A 25,733-nucleotide genomic window follows, 5' to 3' on the forward strand; every position below is an offset into this window, starting at 1 on the left:
AACACTGCTGGGGCATTGGTCAGCCCAAAAGACATCATCCTAAACTCATAATGCCCGTATCAGGTCCTGAACACAGTCTTTAGAACATTTGCCTATTTTACCCGTCTGGTGATAGCCCGACCGCAAGTCTATCTTTGAAAAACACTTAGCACCCTACAACTGGTCAAATAAATCATCTATCCTGGAGAGAGGATATCTATTCTTTATTTTCACCTTGTTCAACTGCCTATAATCAATTCATATTCGTAATGACCCATCTTTCTTTCTCATGAACAATACCAATACTCCCCAAGGTGATGTGCTGGGCCTAATGAAGCCTTTTTCTAATAAATCTCGCAGTATCTCCTTTAGCTCCTTCAACTTTGTAGGTGCCATTCTGTAAGGGGGAATAGAGATGGGCTGAGTATTTGGCAATATATCTATAGTGAACTCTATCTCCCACTCAGGAGGAAGACCTGGAAGTTCATCTGGGAATACTTCTAGAAATTCATTAACTACCGGAACTGACTGAAGAGTCGGTACCTCTGCTTCCAAGTTATGTACATGAACCATATGATAAATATAATCCTTTCTAACCATCTTTCTTGCCTTGAGGTATGAAATAAACTTACCCCTTAGTGATGCTATATTGCTCATTCATTCTATGATTGGCTCTCCTGGAAATTGAAATCGAACTACTTTTCCTCTACAATCAACATTAGCATAACAAAAAGCTAATCAATCCATGCCCATAATACCATCAAATTATGTAATATCTAACTCTATCAAATTGGCCTTGGTATAACGACTATATATAATCACTGAACAATCTCTATATACTTGCTTGGCTATAACAGAATCTCCTACTGGTGTAGCTACCTCAAATGGTTCTATTAATTTAGGTTTTATTCCGATTCTATTAGCAACAAAGGGAGATATATATGATAAGGTAGAGCTCGGATCTATGAATGCATATACATCCCAAGAGAAGATCGATAGTATACCTGTACCCATATTTGGTGACGCCTTCTGGTCCTGTCTACTAGCCAATGCATATATGTGGTTTGAAGGACCGCTAGAACTGGAAGCTCTACCGCGGCCTCTTCTATGACCTACTGATGTCTGAATACCCTACCCCATAGGGTGCATAGCTACAGAAGATGATGAACCAGAAACTGAACCAGTAGGCTAAGCTATACCACTCAGATTACCCCTGAATGGACAATCCCTCACGACATGGCCCTGACGACCATAAGAAAAACAAGAACCAGTATCAAGATAGCACTCTCCAAAATGGGGCTTACTACATCGAGAAAACTAAGGCAACGTTAGCCTCGACTGAATCGAACCCCTGGGCATCTATGAACCTGAAGCCCTAGAGCTTTGACTAGCTCCTGAATACTCTATGCTATCAAATCTCTTACCTGTGAACTGTGGGGGTGCACTCCATTCTATCTGGGAAGGATATTTACTATACTGCTGAGGCTACCTGCCTTGAAACTCACTAGAATAACCAGCCGATCTAGCTTTCTTACACTGGCCTCTGTCATGATCTCTATCGGGCTGATGCCCTCTGTGCCGATCCTCTACCCCTGTGCATATACCTGTATTCGAGCAATTCCATACCTAGATGAGAAGCCATTGCCATACAATTATCAATCAAATAACGATCTAGCCCCATCACATAATGGAGCACTTTATCAGCCATATCCGCTACAATAGTAGGCGCATGTCTCGCCAATGAATCAAACTCAAGACTATAATCGTTAACACTCCTGCCATTGTGCCTCAAGTGTAAGAATCTATCTACTTTGGCTTATCTTATCTCCAAAGGTAGAAAGTAGCCAAGAAAGGCCTCCATAAACTCATCCCACACTGCTGGAGGAGCACCTTCGCCCCTAGATAACTCCTAGGACTCATACCAATTAACATCTACATCACGTAGTTGATATGAAGCTAACTCAACATACTCAGTCTCAAAAGCCTTAATTATCCTCAACATATGCTGCACCTGTCAGATAAACTCCTACGGATCCTCCATGGTCTTTGACCCATAGAACTCTAGGGGATTACAAGTCAAGAAGTCACGAACCCTTAAACTATCATGTCTATCTGCATAGTCAACCCCTAATCCATGCCTGCGAGCCTGCCCTGCCGCTATTCTAGTTAGTAATTGAACTGCATCTCTCATAGCCCTTTCCTCTGCCCCTGGCATAGGAGATGGAGGCTCAGGAACTGGAGCCTCTAAAGCTAGTGGTGAAGATGCCCCCTGATCCATAGTTGCAGCTGCTAGTGCTCTAAGCTCCTCTGGTGGTGGCTGCAGCAGCATCTCACCGACTGTAACACAACCTCAGGCATAGGCTGGGCATAGGCCCTAGTAACTCTCGGGGTCTGTCTAGTCTCTCCTACTACTGACTTGCCCTTATAGGCCATTGTAGCTTTCCTTGGAGGCATCGCTGTAAACATAATAATCCTGTTATGGAGAAACTATCTTGATAATATAGCTCTATCGCACGATTTAAAGTAAAAAGAAAAGATAACATCCTAAATGTCATGTAGCCTCCAGTTTATAGATGTGGTGCACAACAAACCAATAAACAAGACTTTACTAGACACAGTTTGTAGACACTTTGAGGATGAACTGCTATGATACCACTTTTGTCATGACCCAACCCCGTAGGCCGTGACTGGTGCTCAAATTGGACACTCGTATACACATCTGTTATCTAAAATCAATCAATACTCATATGATATAAAATTTATAAAGATGGAGCATCGTCTCAAAACTGTCACATTTATAGATATACTGAAACCACCTATCTCCTGGGGAGTCATAATTATCAATATAAGATACATAATACATAAGCCGACAAGGCTATGACTAAATATAGGAACGTCCCACTATATATTTACATAAATGTGAGCCGATAAGGCTACCACAGCATACCATATTCCAAAATAAACATTTACATCCGCAAGCTGATAAGACTGCCACTATGAATGGGAACGTTCCAAAATATAAGTAATACTAGTACAACCGAACGACATCTATATACAACTCACACATGTGTCTACAGACCTCTAAGAGCGTTAAAACATAGCATATGATGGGATAGAGCCCCTCCGTACCCCTGAATAAACAAATATATACATTATAGGGATTGGTACCAAAAGTCTAGGCTCCAGGATAATGGAGCACTTCAAAACCACTGAGTGGAAATCCTAAGTTGATGGATCCCCAAAATGAGTATATGTACCTGTGGGCACGAAAAGTATCCCCCTTCCCCCCTTAAGAGAGGGGGTTAGTATGATAAAAGTACTGAGTACATAAGCATAAAATACAATAAGAAAGATCATAACTAAAGTAGAGGTTTCAGGAGACAAGCATGATACTCAAGAAGTCACTGTACCTATGCCTTATGAAGTAAAACATGCATAATCATATTATTTATCATATCCGTCCCACTATGGATTCGGTAAATCTGTCATATACATGTATATCATATTCAGCCCATCATGGGGCTCGACGCAATTATCACATCATCATATTATATCATTATGTACATATATACTGTACTGGGCCCTTTAGTTAGGGACTCGGTGAACAATACAATAAAACTGTGCACGAATACATACCCATCCTGGAACTCGGTGAAAGATGTAATAATAGTATGCACGAGCAGAATAGTGAGTAACCATATGCATTTAAATCATCATTTGACACTTAATGGAATAATCAAGACGGTAGTCATTTCAAGTAACCTTCGATTGCCATTATAAATTATGCCAAATATGAATTATAACGGAGGATGAATTATACTAAAATATGACTTATACAAACTAGGATGACTGGAATCATACATATGAGTAAAGACATAATGATATAAATTTTGGAAATTAAGAACATTAGCCACCCTAGTATATCTAAGAATAAGAGCTTCATTGGAATTTTATATATTCATCGTCCGTTTGTTTGATAAGATTATGCTAAAAGAAAGAAAGGTTAGCTTTACATACCTTTAGAGTTTACTTTCACTCACTACGTATGTGCTTCCCAATATTGTCTCAACCTATATTAAAATATTAAGTACTACAGTTAAGTTATGGAAAGGCATAAAACATACTTTATCGTTAGTAGGTTATTTCTAAAACATTGGACAACACCTCCCCTATACCGCTCACTTTCCCTACTTCCAAATATTCCATACAATAACCAAGAAACATCAATAATCACACATTCAAATGACATGTCAAGACAAGCCAAGGCGATATTCGAAAATACTTCAAACAACCCACATAACATTTAACTTCCGTTGATTATCAACATGATGACTACAATGCTATCAAATTACTTCTAATAGGTTGCAACCACCATAACTTATCGAGATGATTTATAACAGCCCAATAATTAAATATACAATGCATAATTATAACTACACTTAATCCTTCAATTTATCACAAGCAGCTCCACACTATAAGCAACCCTTATATCAATTACAACTCCAACTTGACTTGTTGAATTCTTTCATTTTCATTTTGTAATAAGCCATAATAACAACGATCACATTAATCGATATTAATCCACCATTTTTAAATTAGAACATCCCCAATATGGTCCAAACATAGATTTAACATTAACATATACAATCTCTTCACTTTTAACACTTAATCCATGACAATAATAGCAACAACGACAATCAACCCAATCTAATTCAAGCAACTCCAAATCTGTCCATTTTAATACCAACACTAATCATGGAGTTTTCTTTCTTCCAATTCCATTTAATACAAGTTAATCTCTTCATTATCACATTATTTGTAAGTAAGGCAGCCCACATTCATAATATTCAACAAGAAATTCAAATTCACATACAACTACTACATCTTCATGTTATCTTTAATGATCCATAGTCTTAATATTTTATCGAAACATTGCTACAACAACCCAAACAACATATAATATTAACTATGATTAATCTTCAAAGCTCAACAAGAATAACAACACCACTCCAAAACATCCCCTAATTAACCACATAAAGATGCTCAAAAACCTTATGAACACCTACATTATGCCAAGCAAATCACCTCTAATTTTTATACATTATTTTATATAATATTTTCATCTATTTTAATGGCATATTGCAGCAGCCCCATGGAAGCAACATCACTCACTTAAATGTAAGAAAATTATATTAATGTGACACCAAGTTCTACAACAGCCCACAAGCAATTACTACTTCAACTTTGACCTTTTAATTCCTTCATCCTTCTCACATAATCCATGATAACAATAACCAAATACTAAATAAAATCAAGTCATCATTTTCATACCAAATAGCCCCCAACATTTCCCACCATGCCTCAACATCAACACCCATGATTTCATATATTCACCACTCATTTATCAACTCACACAAGTTTAAATCACCTTCAAGGTGAGGAAAATGAGGAAAAAGAGATGAAATCTTACCTTAGGTTATAGTGACACAACTTTCTTGGAACTTGAGGGTTGGTTCATCAATGTTTTTGCTGCCCTAAAGACTCCCTCCTTGATTCTATAATCTTGAAGAATCACCATACTTGACCCCTTAATTTCTCCCTCAAACCCTCTCTTGGCCGAGAGTTTCCCTCTCTATATTTCTCACTTCTCTATCTAAATTGATTTGGTCAAAATGGAAATGAAAATGTGTTTTCAGCTTTAGGCATTAAGGCATAGACTTTGTATTCTCTATATGTTTCCCTATAGCCTCCCACGTGCCCCCGCTATATGTATCATCTATATATCTTATTAATTAACTAAAATCTATCCATCCTTTATTAACTAACTAGCTTAGGTGGGGACCACACAAGTACCTAGGTTAATTAGTTTAATCAATCACTAATTTTACTTAGTCATCTAATCCCAATTACATGAATTCCTAGTCTCCAAAATATATTCTAATTAGAATTGGAAATTAAAGACTTCTACTTCATGTCCGAAAAGGATCCATCTTCAACTTGAGTCGATTCTCTTGCGAATAACTCAACGTATAAAAATATGGAATATAAAATGAAAGAAAAACCATGATCATTCCCCAAAAACCTTGATTGAAATCACTTAGAATTTAGAAGAAACCTTGAAGAAAATCTGAAACCCTAGTTTGTAGCTTGGAGAAGAATTCTTAAGAGAATTATGTTCTTGCCATAGAGAACTTTGAAGAGTGATTTAGAATGAGGGAATTTCAAATCATTGGGTACAGATAGACTTGAACTTAGCCGAACTCTCGAAATGGAATAATTACCCTTCATTAAATCTGAAACTTGACCTACAACTTGGTTCTTGCGAATCGTAGGAGATATGATGGGTTGTCAAGACGACTCATCTTGCAGGTCTAAGAAAAGGGCTTGAATTCAAATCTTTGAAGTTTGCATTTGATTCGTTTCTACGACCCTTCTTTATGACTATAAATCATAATGGGCATTCATCTTGTAGGTTTTAAAACCTACAACCTTGAGGGTCTCTAAACCTTCACTTATGAGTCATGTCTACGACTCATCCAAAGGACTATGAGTCATCATTTTGACTTGTCTTTCAGGCCTAAAAACTTGCAAGTTAATTAGCCTATGATGTTTTTAAATGAGTCATTCCTACGACTCGTCAACAAGACGACGACTCATCCTATTGAGTCATAGAACCCCTTCTGAGGGTGGTACTGAACAAAACTCAAGAGGTCACTGTACGACTCACTCTTACAAGTCGTAGAGTGACTCACAAACATAGGGTTAGTTCAAATTTTGAGAATTTCTCCTTAGTTCCAACTTTTCGACTTTTGGGGTCTTATGTTAGATTATAATAAAACCATAAAATAGAGATAGTAAACCTTCTTTAAATCAGATTATAGAACTGGAAATTGGTATGCATTTTTTAACACTTTCTAGACTTAGTTAAATAGAAAATAGACATAGTCGTTTGGTCATTATGCCTAAAGGTTTGAACTTGAGAACAAATAGAAGTTTAATCATTTTTCAACAAACTAAATAAAATAGACATACACACACATCAACTGAAGGTTATGACAAGATATAGATTTATTATAGTGGATGAAATATTTAATGCAGGGCAGACCAATCCATATCAAGGATGAATAATAACCATCAAACAAGACTTAGTATGTGCTCTTCTTATGAGAAACTATAACAAACAAGCAATTGATAGTAAGCTAGGGTGAGGTTCTATCATTATTGAGGCAATTATTGGGCAATGTATGTTGAAACAGTAGAAATATGACTAAACTTAAATGATAGTCAAAAAATAGATAAGACTAAATGAACATAGGTCAAACCTGAACTTAATAACATCATGGACTTAAATCAAACTATAATCCAACATTCATGCTTAAATTAGAGCAAAATCAGATTTTTGAACTCAATGAGACTAGAATTAGGCAGAGATCAAACAACATAAGAAAAGAGCATAAATCTAAACAAAGTAAGATTCCTAGCATTCTTCATAATAGAACCAACATAAAGAATTCACAATAGACTAAAGCAGTAAAAATAATATAAGATCTTGGACAAACTAAATGACAGAATGAAAATTGCTAAAAAGATATTCACAATATACTGTTAAAGAAAACATCATATCTACATGCAAAACAAAACAAACAAAATATTTAACTAAAGAAAGAAGAGATTGGAAAAGAATTCACCTTTTATAGGACAGCGACTTAAAATCGACTTTGGACGCGATGAACTCCACCACCAAAACGTGATTAGGACTACCAAAGAGAAGAATTTTCTCTGAAAAAATACCCAGAACTGTTTCTGGCTCTCCAAACTTAACTAGGACAAGAAATGGTGAGAATAATTTCTAGAAAAATTAAAAACTCCCAAACAAGTGGGTGTTCTTTTTCTAGCGTCCAAAAAATTGTCCTCTTCAATAAGAATGAAGATGGGTATTTATACGAGTGGGAATTATGGAATTTTTGAGGTCTGGGTCAATGAGAGAGAATCCAAAATTCAAAAATCCCTTAAGAGATATGGTGAGGATCTAGAAATCGATACAAAATTGTACAAATTGAAATGAATCGATAGGGATTGAAGCAGATAAATGTACGTGGCTTTGTTCTACAAGATTTTCTAAATGGTTACGTCATGTGAAGCACGCGAATTGGTGTGAATAATGAAGTAAAGGATCAAGCAATGTCATTTCTGGGTCTGTTAGGGTTTTTTGGGTATTTTTCATGAGGAAGGAGAAAAGGGTTGGAAAAGGGGCGCGTGGGATGCGTTGTTTAAAAGAGAAGAGTATAGAGAATTTTAAGTTTGGGAATAAGGGGAGTGGATTGGGTCTAGATAAAATTGGATTAGGTTTTGGAAAAATTTTGGGCTGAAATGGTCCATTAAAAAGATTTCCAAAAGGAACAGGTCCTTTGGTTCCTTCAAGTTTTCAGCATATTCAAATCGACTTGAGTTAATTCAAATTTGATAAGATAGAAGCGAGACATATTATAAACTCATGTAGTTATTTAAGCTTCTTAATTCAACAACACAAAATAATCATTTATTAATTAATCAATTTTAAATGAAATAAAATGCATACTTAATTAAAACTCTATTTTCGGTAAAATGATCTTCCCAAATATTTATTAAAACTAACAAGTATATAAATTTATATTATCACGACCCGGTATCCCAAGTCATGATGGCACCTACCATAACACCCCGGTAGGTAAGCCAAACCCGTAACCCAGAACTATAGGTAATGGGTATAAGGAGGAAATAATAAACAGAACTAAGAGAAACAAAATAAATGTTGAAATAAGGAGAAACTAGATAAAATATATACAACATACAAAGTACTGAATCCCTCCCAGAACCTGAAAGTCACGTACAGAGGTCCTACTAAAATGTAATGAGTACAAGTCCCAAAAGTGGATCAAAAATATATATACAACACCGGCTAGTCTCAAAAGTACAAAAAGATGGGCCATCCAAGCTGAAAGAGATAGAAATGATCTCAAAATGGCATGTGCTCACCCTGGTCTCAGAATTTAGCTGCAACAGGTCGATGTATCAATGGCGGTAACTGATACTCGGACCTACATCATGAAAGTAGATGTAGAGTGTAGTATGAGTACCAGATATAAGGTACCTAGTAGGCATCATAGGCGGACTGAGCAAGGAAGGTGAAAGCAATATGAAAAAGAGGAATAAACTCAACAAAAGCCACAATATAATGTCTAAGGTACGAAAAAGTATCAGTAATAAAGACATCTTATAATAAGCTAAGGTATCTACACTAAGTACACCTAATCAGGATCCTAGAAGCCCCGTCGAGACACACGTGCACAATTTAAAGTAAAACCTAAGCAAACCCCTATAAGCCCATCAAGCACACAAAAGGACTAAGCTAAGGAGGGTAGGAGATAGGGTTCTCCAGGAGTGAATTCCATAGGGACTGAGGTTGGTCCTGTAACCCTAGATACTGGTCCAATTTGACAGTGTGGTAGAGGTAGGGCCTATAACCCCGATACTCACCATAAATGGCTAACTCAATAGAGGCAGGGCCTCACCTTGAAGCTCTTTTATAAATAATGAATCACTAGAGGCAGGGCCTATACCCCGATGCTCTATAAGTAGTGAATCTGTAGAGTCAAGGCCTATACCCTGATGCTCCATGTAAGTATCTAATATGGATGCCGATCCAACTTTTATCTTCTGCAGATGCTTAGTAAATAACCCAAATCTCTCTTTCCTTAGCAAGTCCAAGCCACAAATATATAAAGTATAACATCCATAGATCTCCTTCTATAAATAACCAACTCATCATATACACTTGGGCTTCAACCATAACAGAAACAAACCATACATATGGTTTAGGAACACCGATGAATCTCAAAAGTCACAAACTTAGGAAATTATGGATAACGTTATTCATGGGAGCATAGTTACTGCCTAGCTAAGGCCCAACTACAAGAATCTAGTCTGCTATGCCATTCTACAGGGATCTAAACCCATCAAAGTGACCCCGAGGCATCTAAAGAAAGTTCCACTAACCTACACTAAGGCCAACATATATCACAGTACCAATAATATGAGATAGAAATCGATACCAAAACCACCAAATAACAACAAGGATCACATTTTTTCTATATCTGAAATACCTAAAATAGGATCTAAGACATGATTTCTACCCTAAGGCATGTAAATAAGCTACCTAGCCCCAACATTCCAACAATTTCAACATGATTTCACACAATCGAACTCAATCTAAAGAAAGAAAAGTCGTAGCCTACTTGTAGGCCGATCGTGCATGCTCCAAATCACTTTGCCAAATATTTTCCATTCTGAATGACCTCTGCATGCTTCAACACTGTCAAAAATGGAATCACAACATCATTATAATTGCTTAGACACTAAAATCATAATTTTCATATACAGACCAATTTTGAGTTCTAAAATGAAAAATGTAGGACTCACATCAGGAATTCTGGAATTGGCCTAAAATATTGGTCTGAAAAAGCACGCTAAGATTATATTCAAAAATAGGACACAATTCAGAGCCCAGAAGTACCTCAAAAGCAATGCACAAGAAAAATCTAAATTTAGCAAAAAAAACTAACCATGGCAGTAGCGATTTATGAGAAATTACCAGAAATAAAGTCTCCATAGCTAAAATCAAGCACACCCTGACATTCCTCATAGAAAACCCCATAATTTAGCCTGAAGACTACCTGAAAATAGACCCAAAATGCTCAAGATATCAAATTCCAAAATTCACCAAATATCTATTTCGAAAATGCCATAGGACAGCAGCTTAAGACAGAAAAATTACCAAAATGAAGCCTCCACAGCCGAAACCAATCACACCATAATGATCCTCATGCAAAATTCCACAATTTAGAATTTTGAACCGCTAAATTCAAACATATATTGACAAGGAAATCACTTTCCAAAGTTCATTAAAATTCTAGTTCAAAAATCAACTAATGCAATAGCAAAAATAGCAATTTTACCTCAAACGAAGATCAAATTGAATATTCCAACAATACCACGGTGATCACCTCAAAATATTACACAAGATAGACCCAAGAATTACCAATTCAGACCTAAAACGACCAACTTATCAATTTCCCAAAATCTCTAATAAAAAGCCAAACTAAACAACTATATCAGCAGCAATAATTGGGGATTTACTTTGAACGATGCACCAACAACAAATTCTGACACCAACAACAACAAGAAATCACTCAAATTGGCTCCTAAATGACCACGAAACAACTCCTCAAAAATTGGGAAAAGGGCTAGTTTGAACCTAATGCACTATATACAGGCCACCATTTTATTCTCTGATAGAGTATCCAGAATTTATTTAGAACCCTGTAAATGCAACCGTACTATACCACCCCACTAAATTCAATATTCCAGATTCAATGGTGCAATCAAAATTTCCATATGTGATCATTACGACTGAATGTGGGTCACACTATTAATGCCATTTTAATCCAAATTTTATTGAGTGGCTTGGAATGAGTTTGAAAGCCTCGAGAGTTGAATGAAAGGTCATTCTAAACCAAATACAATATTCAAGAGCTAACCGCATTGTAAGAATTTTTATCTAAGTGTGTTTTCCAAGAGTGTTGACCAAAGACAACCATTGGTTAGTTTTCAAAGCTAAAATGCTAAAAATGGTTTAAACTTGCATCAAAAACCCAGGCTTGAGTCAACCACGCTTCTTGCCAGATATGCCCATTCTGGAGCTGATCGAATTGTCAGAAATCCATTTCGAGGCTATTTCCTATACTTTAACTTAAAAATCACTTTTCAAGTTATAAAGACCTTCTAACCCAGAAACCTGTACAAAATCCAAATGAACAACCAGACAACCGAGCTATCGACTCCAGCAGGTCATAAATAATTTGGGGTCACTATAAGAATATTTTAAATGACAAAATAGAAGCAATATAAGGAAAATGACCTGGAGGGTAATTATATATATATATATATATATATATATACATATATTATAGATATATATAGAGATATACTTTATAGAAGAAATGGTAAAAAATGCCTTCAAATGATCTTAAAAGTATTTTTGATTTTCAAAAATAATTATTTTAAATTATTTAAAATTAAAGAAACTTAAAAATTAATTAAATTGTGGAGAATCAAAAATGGATGTCAACAACCGCCTCTCATTTGGCTAGGATCAATGAAAGAGATCCGAGGCAAAGAAATTTCACGAATATAATTTTGTCCGCCCACTAATTCATCTCTTTGGAGCAGAGAATGGAAAGGATTCTGAGAAATTATGGTCAGACCTTGGTATTATTTTTCCTAAGATCTCAGGTCACTTGTGGTCAAAACACTTGATTTTAAGCATGATTTTGAAAACTTTTCAAAAGCTATTCTGATGTTGAATTATGGAGAGACTCAAAAGCTCAAAAATGGAATGAGGTGAGGTTCTGTCACGACCCATGCATAGGTCCTAGATGTGACATGACGAATGAGGAACCCGAAAGTACCTCAAACAAGCCTCTTAATATTTTTTAGCCTTTCATAGGTAATGAAAATAAATAAATAAGTGGACGGGTCTTCCAATATCAATAGATTGATTGTTTCACTCCTATATCTTCCAAAAGAAAAAAATATCTCTGAGAGTTGTTTTCAGAAATCATGATAGTAAATCTTCAATTTCACTCATATATCTTCCAAAAGGAAAAAGATCTCTGAGAGTTGTTTTCAGAAATCATAATAGTAAATCTTCAACTTACATATGTTCAACAATATCTCTAACTTTTAGATTTAACGGGGCTAAGACAAGTCCCTAGCTCACCCTCAATCATAATAGAAAAAATGCCATAGTAAGTGTCAAAATATCTCAACATATCATAAGCTAGAAAAATAAAGGAGTATTATCCCAGAACATGGGAACTCACCAAAAGTAGTCTTCAAATAAAATCTCAACTAGCCACATGGAGGAGAACGAGGAGGAGCACCGGTCCCTACACGGTGATATCATGTAGGCAAAATATTATGCGTTAGTAATTTGAATATACTAAGTATGTAGGCATGCATGAATATTAAGGAAATATTAAAATATTTATGTAATATGAAATATACTGCAATGCATGCATAATCTATCATATAGATATTCTTTAAAATATTTATTTTGTGGGAAGATGACCATAACCGACATTTAAGACCATGCGAGCTATTACATGGAATTCAACATAACCCCCTACATTGGCCGGGGAGACTACTTGTTGGGTAGAACTCCGTCAACTTTATTCATTTCTTTAACTTTAAATTTAAGGGCTATTTATGGATCCATTAGCCTAAGCCTACAAGGGATCCTATGTTGGCACATAGTCAATGAGACAAGGGATTGCTACTAGGATTCCCTTACCAAATCCCACTTCAATGCCTCATTCGGTGCTAAGTCAATTCCATGGAATAGTTTAATACTTTAAAATAGTCATAGAATATAGATTGAGAATTCAAAACATCACATTCGGTGGAATAGCTCATTAAAATCTTTAGTGATTCAAATATACAAGAATTGTCCTTATAGCATAAAGAAGCCATAATTTATAGCATTTCATCATTCTTTTATTTTATAAGACTCCCTTTTTATCATAGACATTGCTTTCATAAATATTTATTTGGAGTCAAAGATTTCAAGTCAAACTTTATTTAAAATCTAGTAAAACTAGGTGGGTTTTAAGTCACTTCAACTTTCAAACATGTATGTAAATGAAATTATGCATAAATACTTTGAAATCCATTAATTAAAAATCATGCTTTAAACAACCCACCATGAATTTCAAGAATCTTTAAAGAGATAAATAGAGAAATCACTTGCAAACCATCAATTCATATATATGAAATTATTTTACATCAAAATAGACCAATAATCATTAGTTTAACCATAATTCGTGCTATTAAGTAGTAATAAGAATTACCCATAAGAAAAATCTTACTTGAAATCAAATGATTTAGTTGAAAGAGTTTGAACTAAATGGGTGGAAAAATTAATGGATAAACACCCACATAACTTAGAGTAAAGTTTAAAGAAATAAATATAATTTATCACATAATCAAAATACTTTAGGCATGAGAGTGGAAGGAGTGCTCTCATTGAAGCGTTACATACCTGGAATTTGAAGTGTTACTCAGAATCAAAGAACTTAATGAACACTCTTGAATCCTAGCCTTTTCTCCTCACCGTAGTGTTTTGTGTACTACCCGAAATATATGTGTTATACCCTGCACCTTTGTACATTGGAGCATATTTTTTTTCTAAACGATTGCTATGTTATCCATTTTATCTATAAAGTTTTACATGAGTAGTGACGGTTGGAAATAGGTCTAGAAGGCTTTGGAGGCCAAATAAGAAGTTGTGGTACTCAACCTACTTGCGTAAGCTAAACACTTGGATTTCCTACGTAATTAAGCTACTTGAGAATATGTTGAGCTTAAGTAGAGAGGAATACACAAGTTCTTAACGTGAGATGAGATTACGAACTCACGAAAGAGAAATAAGAAGACGTAGCACCTAGTTAAAACAAGTAGGTGATGTACCCACTTGGACCAAGTAGGTGACACACCTACTTGAGGTGGGCCCCACACTGCCATGTGGCAATCTAGGAGGGGTTGCATGATTGAGGTGGCCAATGAGGGCTGGACATATGTCACCCTTGGGGATGACACATGTCACCTCCTAAGGAATAATATATACATTTCATTTGATGACTAATCTTCACTATACTTCAATTTTTACACTTAAGAGCTTGAGAGAGTTGAGAGAAAACGTGAAAGGGAGAACAAAGGCAACCACAAATTTGGAAATTTAAGGTAAGGCCTCCGACTTTTTCTCCATAAATTAATTATTTAAGGTATTCTATGGTGATATAACAGTGTTTAATAGCATAAATTAATTATTTGGGGCATAAGGATAGTGCAACAAATAGCCCACTAATTTTCAGCATGTTAAAGAGCTTCCAAAGTTGAGTTTCGTCAAGGTAAGGTTCTTCCTTTAGAGTTTAAGTTAATGATGTTTTTATGGATTATATTACATGTATTAAATGAAGCTGGAAGTAGGAAAATTGCATAAGTACACTCGACGTGAGAAACAAACTAAATTGGAGCCGTTCTAGTTAAATTGAAGTTGAGTAGTATTGTTGCGATTGTGGTGTTGTGGTTGGAGACGGTTTAATTGTGTGTTTTAGGGATGGAAAATTGTGTAAAAGGTGTGTGGGTGCTGCTGGTTGCAGTCATATAACCATCCGGTTCGTGTGGTTAAAGGTTTTATGAAATAGAGATAGAAAACCTTATTTTGGTATTGTGGTTTTAGGCGTGTTGTGTAGAACCTATATTGTGTCATATTGGAGTGATTTGATTGTATATAGATGATGGTTGTTGTTGGTAATATGGCTGATAAGATCAGAATTTGGATAGGGCAAGTTATAGGAGAGATGCTGATGATTTCTGCTAACTTCGAAACTAGTAATAAACTAGTCGAAGGAAATGGATAAGGAAATGATTCCTATGGATATTTGGTTGTAGATTTAGAAATTGGAAAGTAAAAGGTTATTAATCTTAGTATTACTTTTATTTTAATAGGTTAAGGAGATAACAAGGCAAGCTGGATTACAGTTAATCCATAAAAAGGTATGTAACGCTACCCTTTTTTTCTCTTGATATGTCCTTAACGTAAATATGATGTTATGAGGAGATGTTTATGGTACCGAGTACCTTGATGGTCCGGGTATGGTATATGTACATAAGGATCGGGCCAAACGTCCCTCGGCACATGTTACTATATAAGGATCGAACCGTACATTCCTTGGCATATATGTATCTGATGACTACATGAGGGAAAATAGAGAGTATGTAGATCTATCCTTCTTTTCTTTTGGCATGTCTTAGGTATAAGTTATGAATGGTTTGTATATGAAGTGTGGGGATAATTTCACTCATAAAAACTCCAAGTATGATTAATAAATTTTATCCACTTTTTTATATTAGAACTCCTGCAATAGTTGAGTTATTGCCTTGTCAATTTTCTACATGATGAAAGGTAATAGATGTAAAGTCTATATCCTCTTTCTCTTGGAACGTCTTAAGTGTAAGTGAATTGACACATGATATGAGTTTCAGGATAATTCCATTCATGAGCTCCGAGTATAACTCGTGGCCATTATTCACTTTGGAATGTTAAAGTTCTTAAAGTATTTGAACTACTACCCTAGAGTCTCCTATAGGAGGTATAATAATTGAATGTATAAGTTTCTGTTCCTAAGGACTCTGCGATGACAAACGTCTCTAATTCCATAAGTTGTTAAGCTTTGTCCCGATACATATCTATGATTCCTGAGACTCCATTTGATATGGCCCCAAGGGCATTTAGAGGATACTTGAGATGAGTACTATTCGGATCCTCAAATGATAGTTCATTTCGACTGTGTTATTGAGTCTCAGCTGATGAGATAATTCTAGATGATTACTACCTTGATTTCCAAGTAATGGTTCACTTGATGACTTCATTAAGTCTTTGATAATGATTGAAATTGCATATGATTTCTCACTACTCTACTCGTGCATACTATAACCCATCTTCCTCCGAGTCCCATAAGGGGACTGGGAACTTTGTGGTGCACAACTTTACTACCTCTTTCACTAAGTCTCGGGTCGAGCAGTGTATGTGAGGATGGTATTATGCCACATGTGATGATGAAATGCCGCATGTGATGATATGATGATATGGAGACACGATAATATGATAATTCACCGTCTCCTAGGCCGGATATATATATGATGTTATATACGATGATATGATAAAAATATGGATCGGGCCGTACGTTCCTTGGCATTGTTTTAAATTATGGATCGAACCTGTTACACCCCATACTTTTGTACCTTGAAAGACTTTTGTATCTTGAGAGGTTTTTGAGTTTCTTGGAAGGTTCTCAAGCTTCTTAAGTTTCTTGAACCTCTTAAGCTTCTTAAGTTTCTTAAGGTTTCCTAAATTCTTGAAAACTTCTTAGAAGTTACCATGTGAGCCGGATAGACTATAATGTTATCAAACAACTCTAAGAAAAGGAGAATCTGATACCCCATGGCAGGGAAGATTGGAAATAAAGTTATAGAAATCCAGAAGGAATTGAAGGCCAAGTAGTGAGTTGTAGGACCCGACTTACTTGTGTAAACTATTACTTTGGATGTGTTACATACATAAGCTACCAATTTGAAAATCTTACATACTTAAGCTACTTGAGTACATACCAAGGTTACGAGATAAGGATTACATAGGTTCTTAAAGCAAGACGAAATTATGAACCCACGAGGAGGAAAAGAAAGCGATACGTGGCAACCCATGAGAGAGTGCCACATGAAAGCATGAGGGAGTACCACATGGAAGCAGCTGCAGCAAGGAGGTGGGCCCCCACATGCCACATGGCATCCCCTAAGTGGATGGGTGATGCGTTGGCCCTATAAGGGCTTGACACATGTCACTACTAGGAGTTGTCCTTTGTATCAGAGTCTAGACTTTTGGTATAGACTTTTTTTTGATATGTACATATATGTTTATTCAGGGGTATGGTAGGGCCCTATCCTGCTATATGGTACTATTGATACTCTTAGAGCTTGTAGACATAAATGTGGGTTGTATGTATATATATTCAGTTATGCCTATATGACTTGTATTTTGGGACATTCCCAATCGTAGTGCCAGCCTTATCGGCTTGCGTATGTACATATTTTGGGATGTTTTATGTAGATAACCTTGTCGGCTCATGTATCATAATGTTTTAATTAATTGCGACTCCTCAGAAGATAGGTTATCTTGATACATGACGGTAACGCTCAAGATGACATCATATTTTCACAAAGCCTCCATATTGTGTATGGTTTCAATTTGATGATGTCTAATAGTTATGTATATGAGTGTCCAACTCGGGCACTAGTCATGGCATATGGGGTTGGGTCATGACAAAAGTATAGCAAGGCTATACTGGATTAGAGGTTAAGATATTGGCAACAGAGTTATTGGCTAATGATATTGTGGCATACAAGTAGCTAAGGAGAAAGGATAAGAAATCTCTCCTATGGTAGAATATAAAGAAATTGAATGATAAGTAAAGGAAGCTAAGCAAGTATGACAAAATGGACAACAAGTGAGTGTTAGTACAATAAGATATGTAGAGCAGAATATGCCAAGAGAAGGAAAGACTATGATTAGAATTGAACGCATTTTGTATAATTGTACAAGAATAGTTATGCAACCTACGAATATTGGTATGCTAAGGGTAAGATCAAGTGATTACTTGATAAAAAGAGTAAAAATTTGGTAACAATAATGTAATTGCAACATTATGGATACATCAAGGGAAAGTATGAGATGGTTTGAGGAAAACTACAGAGACATAATTAGTAATGAGGGAAAACACCATAGTTGAGCCCTGATATCATCTAAAGAAGGTAAGAGAAAATATAGTATATGCATAAAGACTAGAGGCGATGTTAAGGTAGCTTCTGGGTTGATTTAAGTACCTACACATATTCGTGTAAAGATTGCAATAGGATGAATGGAAAAAGAACTAAGAGCAAATTTGAGTAAAGGGGTAATAGAAAAGTTTGAGTTGAAAATAGAGAAACAACTCAAGGTAATATGCCTAGAGTATTGCCATTTAAGGTGAAGGAAATTATGAAATGACTTAACCGAGACAATTAGAACAAGAGGGTTATTGGTGATTGGATGATGGTAGGGTCATAATATGAGGGAACCCTATTGCTAATTGATAGCCCCAGCTCAAGAAGTAAAAGCAAATGATGAGTTAAGACCTTCAAGGGAAAGTCAGAAACTGATACATGATGCCAAAGATTCCAAAATACGGACTATCACGACAGAGTAAAGAAAGAATATTTGAGTACAAAAATGTTACCCCCTATGAAATTTCATTTTACTTGTAGAACATGGAATGCCTTATAATGAACTAAAGAAAGTCGATAAATGGAGGAGGTATGTGAAATACATAATTAACTAAGAGAACACTTGAGAAAGTAATGGGGGTTCAGGATCAGTTCAACATTCGAGGACGAATGTTCTAAAGGGGGGAAGGAGTTATACCCCGTATGTTTATATGTCAAAATTATTTGCAAGCAAGTCGGCTTAAATTAAAGGCAGTGTTATATTCCGTATTTTTTTTCGCATCAGACTATTCATGAGTTAATGGATATAAATTCAAGGACTTTTAATTTTGAATTTTATGTTATATTATGTAGTTTCATACATCGAGTCATTCCCAAGGAAATTTATTCAAGCTAAAGACGGGATCGTTTTCGGACATGAAGTAGAAATCTTTAATTCCCAATTCTAACTAGAATATATTTTGGAGACTTGGAATTCATTTAATTGGAATTATATGACTAAGTAAAAAATAGTGATTGACTAAATTAATTAGCTTAAATACTTGTGTGGTCCCCACCCAAATTAGTTAATTAAAAAGAAAGGATAGTGGATGTCATAAGAGGAGGGCATGTGGAAGGCTAGGGGCAGCTATAGGGAGAATATAGGGCAACATTTAAAGGCTCAAAGCTGAAAAATACATTTCTTCCATTCTTCTTGACCAAAGAAATTTAGAGAGAGAAGTGAGGGTGTAGAGAGAGAGGTTCTCGGCCAAGAGGCTTGAGGATGAGATTGAGGGGTCAAGTATGGTTATTTTTCAAGGTCTTGGCATCAAGGATGGATTCATTAAGACAACAAAAATATTATTGATCAAGTCCTCAGGTTTGCAAACAAATTGTGTCATTATAACCTAAGGTAAGATTCCATCTTTTTCCTCATCTTGGAGGCAATTTAAGCTTTTATAATTAATGAATGTATGAAACTATGAGTGTTGATGTAGAGGTGTTGTTGAGCAGTGTTAGGGGCTGTTGTGGTTGAAATTAATAAACTAATTTTATTTAGTATTTGGTTGTTGTTATCATGGATTATGTGAGGAGGATGAAGGAATTAAAGGGTTAAAGTTGAGGTGGTAATTGTTTGTGGGCTGTTGTAGAACTTGGTGTAACATTAATATAGATTTCTTATATTTCAATGAGTGTTGTTGCTGCCATGGGGCTGCTGCTATATGCCATTAAAATAGATGAAAAGATTGTATGAAATAATGTATAAAAATTTGAGGTGGTTTGCTTGGCCTATGATAGGTGCTCATAAGGTTTTTGAGCATCTTTATATGGTTAATTAGGGGTTGTTTTGGTATGTTGTTTTCATTCTTTTTGATCTTGGAAGATTAATGCTAATTACGATTATATGTTGTGTTGTATGTTTGTTGAGTTGTGGTAGCAATGTTTAGATAAAAATGTTAAGACTTTGGATCATTAAAGGTAACATGAAGATGTAGTAGTTGTATGGGAATTTGGATTGTTGTCGGATATTATGAATGCGGGCTGCCTTACTCTAGATGTTATAATGAAGAGATTAATTTGTATTAAATGGAATTGGAAGTAAGAAAACTCCATGATTAGTGTTGGCATTAAAATGGACAGAATTGGAGTTTCTTGAATTAAATTGGGTTGATTGTTGTTGTTGCTATTATTGTTATGGATTATGTGTTAAAAGTGAAGGGATTGTATATATTAATGTTAAATCTCTATTTGGGTTGCGTTGGGGCTGTTCTAAGCTAAAGAATGGAGGATTAATTTTGATTAATGTTGTAGTTATTATTGTGGCTGATTATATTAGAGAAATGATAGAATTTGATATGTCAAGTTGGAGTTGTAATGGATTTAAGGGTTGGTTAGAACATGTGGCTGCTTGTATTGAATTAAAGGATTAAGTGTAGTTATGATTATGCATTCATTGTTGGGATGTTATAAATCATTTTGATAAAGGTGTGATGGCTGCAACCTATTAAGAGTAATTCGATAGCACCGTAGTCGTCATGTAGATAATTAACAAAAGTCGAATGTTATGTGGATTATTCAGGGTATTTTTTAATATCGTCTTGTTTTGTCTTGACATAACATTTGAATGTTTGATTGTTGATGTTGCTTGGTTATTGTATGGTTGATTTGAAAGTGGGGAAAGGGAGCGTATAGGGGAGGTGTTGTCTAATTTTTTCAAAAAATAACCTACTAACGATGAAGTACGTTTTATGCCTCTCCATAGACTAACCATAATGCTTAATATTAATATAGGTTGAGACCCTATAGGGCAGGATATACATGTTGTGTGCGGATAAATGCTAAAGGTATGTAAAGTTATCCCTCCTTTCTTTTGGCATGCCTTAAATATAAGTAACGAATGATATATATGAAATTTGGGGTAATTTTATTCATATGCTTCGGGCACGACTCATGATTCTTATTTACTTCTTGATGTTAGAACTCTTACAATAATTGAGTTATTGCCTCTCAAGTCTTCTATATGATGGAAAGTAGTAAGTATGTAAAGCCTATCCCTTCTTTCTTTTGGCATGTCTTAGACATAAGAGACGAATGATATGCATATGAAATTTGGGGTAATTCCTTTCATAAGCTTTTAGTGTGCTTCATGATTCTTATTCACTTCTTGATATTACAATTCTCAAGTGATTGAGCCTCCCCCTCTAATTTTCTGTATGTTGGATAATAGTTGATATATACCCATTTCTATTCTTAGAGACTCTATGATAATTAATGTTCAGACTTCTATAAGATGTTTTATACTATAGTGACATATGACTATGATTCTTCAGGCTCTTTGACATACTTTATGATGATATTCGAGGGATGTCTGATATATTTTTGAGTTTTACGTGCACATATATGTATTAAATTAGATATGGATTGGACTGTACATTTCTCAGTACTAACATAGTATAATAAATATGGATTGGTCCATATGTTACTCGACACTATTATATTATATATGGATCGAGCCGTACGTTCCTCCGTACTATTATATTATATATGAATTGGGCTATACGTTCCTCAGCACTAATATGTTATATTTATGGATCAGGCCGGACGTTCTTCGGCACTATTATATTATTTATGGATCAGGCTGTACATTCTACAACACTAACAATTATACTATAATCTATGCCTTCCATATGCTTATAAGACTCTCTTTATTTCTCTCTAGGTTGTGTTGAAGAAAAATAAGCTAAGTGAATAGCTAGTTAGTCATCAACCAAGCTTATATCGAATGCCTTAGGGGTGGGACACGTGTCCACCCTTATGACATGTGTCCATAGTTGACATGTGTCCTACTATCATCCATACTCCAATCAAATTCAGCCACGTGTCTTTATGGGGCCCACTTAGTGATCTAATTAACTTAATTAATCTCAAATAATTCCTAATCCCCACTTAATAATCTATCCATAAGTTTATAAGTAGTTGAATCACCTACTTGCCCTTTTCATTAAGATGCAACCCACATATTCCAAGTAGGTACATCACCTACTTTTTCTTTTCGTAGGTTAGTAATTAGTCTTACCATAAGAACCTATGTGATCCATACTACTTAAACTAGACATGTAATCAAGTATCTTAATTATGCAATACATCTAAACTAGTAGCTTAAGCAAGTAGGTCGATTATTATAACAAATTATTTGGCCTCGAACCCCTTTCAAATCCTTCCAAACCTATTCCAAACCATCACCACGCACATAGAACTAATCTTTGTAAAATATGAGGTATTACATCCTCTATTCCTTAGGATCGTTTGATAATATCATAGATAATATGGATCACATGACATCTTTAGAGGAGCTTAAAAATATTCCAATGTACAAAAGTATGGGATATAACAACACCAAGTGTTATTTTAAGCATGTTTCCATAACGGGCCTCGGGATTAGATCGAAAGCCTCGACAAGCAAATCAAGGGTGGTTCTAGAACAAAATCGACATTTTGGAATCAACCGTGTTGTCAGAATTTTCATTTGAGTGCATTTTTTGAGAATGTTGACCAAAGTCAACTATAGGCCAAATGTCAAAGGCAAAAGCGTACAATAGTCTCAAACTTTTACTAATTTCTTCGATACTCATGCCGACCATGCTACTAGCCTAATTTGGCTATTCAAGAGATTATAGAATAGTTAGAATTCCATTCTGAGGTCGTTTACTTGAAGTTATAATCTAAGTCAACTTTTTAAGTTATAAAATCTCTAGAACAGAGGAATAGGCACAAAATCCAAACGAACGATCAGGTGATCGAACTGCCAGTGCCAGCAAGTCATAAATAACTTGGGTCACTACCAAGAAGCTCTAAACTCTGAAAATATTGGACAATGAAGAAAATGACATGGAGTCTCTTACTACTAATTTTGAACATGAGTTTCACCAAGTCTGCACGAGTCTAAGAGCTTATGTATTTGGAGGAATGACCTACGAGACTCTTATATTTGGATTCGTTTGTAAATTGGCCCCTTATACGTACGACTTTGTCAACTTAACCTTTAAACTCACCGAAATATAATATTTTAAATTCCTCTGACCACTGACCAGACTTATGTGGCACTAATATTTTTGAGTTGGAATTTTTTTTGAATGCACGTGTCTAAAGCGAGTATCTTTTTTATATTAAAAAGATATTTAACAAATTAAAACAAAAAAGAGAAAAATCAACCCTTTAGCCCCACCCCTAAACTGCAACTTTCTTCTTCTTTCAGCCCCCACTCCCACCCTACCTCCCTCCTCCTTCTTCTTCTTCATTCCCTCCCTACACCCCTCACCCCAGCCAACCAAATCTTTTATCTCAAAATCTAGGTTTTCGAATTTTGTTGGTAAAAGAATGAAGTTTAGATAATATTGAAATTTTGAGAGTCAAAAATAAAAAAGATTTGCAGGAATAGAAGGTGAAAATGAGGGATAAGATTGAAAAATTCATCTTCACCTCTAGTTGTATGCAGTGTTTTTCTCAAATAAAATAAAAATTTTCGACTCAAAAATTTCTTTTATTGCAAAGTTCCCACTACTGTTTGCCACTCTCCCATCAACTTCATGAGTATTTTTTGAATCTTTTATGAGTTATTTGTGAAGAGTAATGGTATATATTGAAAAGTTGAAAAGCTTCATGAAGAAGCTTCAAGAACAATAAATGGGTTTTGTAAATTGATGAAATTAATCCAAAATTGTGATGGAAATTTGTTGAGTTTGTGTTGGTGAACTTTTAGTGTAAACACATTCAAGTATAATAGGAAGAATTAGACCAATTTTACATGAATTTAGTGCTCAATTATGAGCAAATATGAAGAACATGATATTGAAAATTTTCAAAATGTGCAAACTTTTTTATTTTTATTTTATTTCTTTATTTTGAATATTTAATTTCCTATGTGGCATTAAAAATGACATTGAATTCTATAAAATTACATGAAATTCCATGTGTAAGAAGTTGTTCTACATGCACATACATCGAAGTATAAGGGTTCAGTTTGGAAAATCGTAAGTATGAGGGTCCAACTTACAAACGTAGCCAAGTATACGTGGCTCTCAAGTCATTCTGCCTATGTTGAGACTCAGTTGATAAATCAAGAGAAATATTTTATGTATTTATTGAGGTGAGAGGTCCGACTATTTTATAGAGGATGTAATGATTTTTTAGAAGAGTTGACACTAAATTGAGTATAGTGGAATAAGACTAGACGAGATTTATTTGAGTATTTTACGCACTTGATCTATACGAGAATTATATTTCATATTTATATATTTTTTGGGAGTAGTATTGCACATCGATTTGGGTAAGAGTTCATACAACTCAAATACCATAAACTACATAGCAAACATAGGATAGGATCATGTCGTTGGTTCGGGTGACTCCTCACTTAGTCCCAAAAGATGACTTTTTCTATGGATCCAGTGATGTGACGACCCTTAATATAGCAAGGTATTAGAAGGTTGTGGCAATGACTATGCTTTGTTGTATTATCACTAGCTCATAAGTGATGGTTTTTGGTTAGAGGAACTCCCCAAAGAGTAAATATTATTTTTATATCGAGTTACATTCACTTATTAATATTTTATAAAGTATTATTTTATTCTTATATTTGCATACTTTATTGATTTGAGTTATTTGAGTATTGAGTTCATTAAGTATTCTTTTAGTATGTTTCCTTTTAGGTGTTTTATATACCATACATTCCATGTACTGATGTCATTCAATGCTGCATCATTTCATGATGCAGATTCAGGTAATCATGATCTTGGATGCTTCAGTAACACTTCCATCCATCAGTAGCTGGTGAGACCTCCTCATTTCCAGAGGGCTCCAGTTTAATCATATCAGTTTAGTTACTTTTGAGTTATGTTTCATTGAGTAGTTAGGTAGCCATGGGTTTTGTCTCGACATCTATCACAGTTTAGTAGAGGGATCATGGACAGAGTTAGTGAGTTATTTTATTCTATTCATTCAGATGTTTTTATACATTATTTGTTATTTTTATTAAAAGTTATTTTCTAATTCTTGAGTAAAGTATGATTCATATGTTTTGAGTTATGCATAAATGTTTGAAAGGTTTACTTATTAAAGTTTCCGTATGTATGTTGAGTCTTCAATATAGTACAACACCAAGACAAGTGTTTGCTTGGAACCATCAATGATTTCCTAGTTCGAACGACATCTAGGATGTAGGCTCGGGGTGTGACATAATCTCCACTAATTGAGTCCTCACATAATCAACTTCTAGGCCGTCAAGTGTGTATCAAGGCCATGAACTTTACTCTGGAGGATCCCAACTTCCTTTTAGACCTCACCGCATAATCTAACATCTACTT

Source organism: Solanum dulcamara, chromosome 12 (genome assembly GCF_947179165.1).
Source record: "Solanum dulcamara chromosome 12, daSolDulc1.2, whole genome shotgun sequence".
Taxonomy (NCBI): domain Eukaryota; kingdom Viridiplantae; phylum Streptophyta; class Magnoliopsida; order Solanales; family Solanaceae; genus Solanum; species Solanum dulcamara.